We start from the raw sequence: 3,241 nt of genomic DNA, 5'->3' as shown, positions 1-3,241 counted from the left end.
ATTTAAAGACTATTTTTACAAAGGCAAAAACAAAAACAATTGTATGAGAATTCGTTTAGAACTTGATTTGGACTCATTATTATACTCAGGATTTTCCATAATTTCAATTAAGTACAAATATATATTTCATATCAAAACAAAAATAACCAATTTATAGTTACAAACAATTAAAGTAAGAGATTAATCTAATTACATAAAATTTAGATATCTAATTTGATTCCTAAAAATTTAGATACCTAATGTTGTATACACGTCTATTGCTTTGATTGCTTTTAAATAATATCTACAATTCAATTTTTTTGTTCTTTATTCTTCAAAGTATTTAAATTTGGGTTTGTAGTAGAAACCTAGACCTAGAGTTTAAAATTGAAATGTCTGAGAGAGGGAGGAGAGAGAAGATAGTGGAGGTTAGGGTTTGAAACTAAAGTACAAGGACATTAGTTAGTTTTTTTTTTTTTTTTAATAATTATTTTGTATAAAATATTAAAATATAAGACCTACCATCAATTGAAAATTTATGAAATAAAAAAGAAAAGAAAGTTGGGATAAACGTTCCAAGAATGGTAGTGACATGCTTGAATCTGGGACTTGATAAAAGTTTATTTTTAAAACCAAAATGATGTAGTATGTTTTAACAGTGGCGTCAATCCTTCAATCACTGGGTAACCTTTTTAGCTTTTCTTTTTCGGTAACAGAGCTATTTTAGGGACTGCATTTTGTTTTTTTCTTTATATCAGAGGGGGCAAACAGGTTAAGCATTTAATAGAGTGTTTGCTCACTTCTGCAGGATGTTACTATAAACTTATTTTGGGTGGAGTCAGAGGGGGCAAGTGCCCCCCGACCCCCCCTGACTCCGCCCCTGTTGCCAAACCATCCTGCCGCATTAAATGGAAAATGATCCTTTCTAAGTATTTGCACAGTTTTCACACTCTGCTCCACCACTACCAGCAAGGCAGTGATAGAACAAGTATCCAAAGCCAAATTTAAAGGACATCCAAGTTGAGGGACAGGATGTAATTCCTTCTACTATATATAGGGAGAGGCAAGTCCCCCATGAAAAGGGGCTGAGAAAAAGATACATGAAGAGCTCCTACAAAAAGAAAGAGTGAGAGAAAGTGAATAGTAATTCTTGAATATCTATACTAAAATTCGGACTTATAGGACGGACCGAGGAGGACTTTAATATACAAAAATCATCCCCTGGCTTTGTCTTTCAGTGTATCATTTATCTTCATTGTCCTTCCATATAAGCTTGGGCCGATGACTTTGACATCCATCTCTTCCAAATTAGTTGTATTGGCCCACTCAATCAGCCGGCCCATCAACTCTTTGGGTTGGGCCTATTGTTTGGAGATTTTGCCCCTTTCATATATATATATATATATACACACACACACCCTAGAAAAGTTAGGCTTAGAAAAGATATAAAATATAATATTTTTTAGATTTTTTTCTAAGAAAAGATATTTTTTTCCTCCTATAATTTCTACCTTAATAAAAGTCTCAATTTGATTACAATAAAAATTCTTCATCTAATCCTTTTATTATTAATTTTTAGATAACACTACTCTTTTTATTCTTTTCAACTTTTTAAGAGTGCAAATCAAATAAAACAAAACTTTTATAATAAATAAAAACAAATATAAATGTACAAAGCAGAATTTTTTTTTTTAAGATTTAAAAAAAATAGATTTTTTTTTGTTCTTATCTTTTCTCCAATAATTTTTAAGTAAATAAAAATATTAGTTTGATTACAATTTAAATTCTTCATCTAATCATTTTATTATTAATTTTTAGATAACACCACTATTTTTATTCTTATCCACTTTTTGGGCATGTAAATCAAATAAGATTGATTTTTTTCTTTTTTCATTTTTTTGATTTGTACGTACGTTGATATCAATTTGGAATTACACGGAGAACTTTATATCACAAACAAAAACTTCTTCTTTGTTGTTTTAATAATCCGCATAAGAAAACTTAGATTAGATAAGCAGTTCAATTATTACTTAAATTCTATAATTTTTAAAAATATTCTAAATAATGCAATTCATAATTTCATATTGATTGTGTAGAATTTATTGAGGTTAATTTGGATTTAGATTTGGATTTGAGATCTTTAATTATTATTATTATTATTAATGCGTATGTTATGTGATTAAGCATGGCGATTCTGAACAAAAGAAGATGATCAGAGAAAAGAACCAACTTTGTTTATTTTTAGCATGGTATTGCACTAAACAAACCAACTATTGTGGGACTAACAATGATGAAAACTATATCTATAGCATAAGAAAAAATAAGAGTAAATTTTATTATATAACTTATTTTATATCTAATTAAAAAAACAGAAATAAATCCAACTCTCAAATGAAGAAAAAATTGATTATATATCTATCTAAAAAAAAAAAAATTGACCTACCAACATACATAAATACTGTTTTTTTTTTTTCCCATTTTGTAACCAAACTAAAATGGCCTCCAATACGATGTTGACTACTTTGCATTATACTATTAAGTAAGAAGACCACTTAGCATTCTAACCTGCTCCTTAAGTACACTTAATATAATTTCTTACATTTTGACATTTACAACTTATATTTTCAAGGAGATAAAAAATTCAACCACATTAAAATTGGATTACAAGAAATAATAAAAAATATTTCTCTATATAATAATATTATTATTATTTAGATAATTAATATTTTTATAATATTTCATACTTATAATTTTTATAAAATTTATAAATAAATAATAATAAAAAATCGTGAGGCGTAGGATTAACATCTAGTAGCCGAGGGTGGTTGGTTTGTGTTTTCAAACAACTATTTTCAGTTTTTAAACAACATGACACATATTTTTATACACATTTTCACTCACACGTATTTTTACAAATATTTTCAAATAATAATTTTTAATTTTTAAACATATATATCAAACGGGCACAAATCTCTCAAGCCTAAGTAGACAGTAGACCCCCGTAAAATAAAGGTAGACTGTAGACCAGTAGAGGACGTGTTTAATTCGGACAAAAGTAGAACTGTGGTGGACCGCGGGCCCTAGTTTTTGCTTGTCGCTAGACTAGGAAGGGCCTAGTGGGCTTTAATTTATAGTCTTATTAAAACATTTTGGGTTTCGGCCCCGGTTTGGGTTTCAAAAAAATCGAATGGATATATAATTTTTAATATAAAATATTAAAAAAAAAAAAAAAAAAAAAAAAAAAAAACTTGGAGGTTGAAAC

The sequence above is a fragment of the Quercus suber genome, unplaced genomic scaffold, assembly GCF_002906115.3.
Source record: "Quercus suber isolate HL8 unplaced genomic scaffold, Cork oak 2.0 scaffold_284, whole genome shotgun sequence".
NCBI classification, from domain to species: domain Eukaryota; kingdom Viridiplantae; phylum Streptophyta; class Magnoliopsida; order Fagales; family Fagaceae; genus Quercus; species Quercus suber.
Note: the sequence above shows the minus strand (reverse complement) of the source record.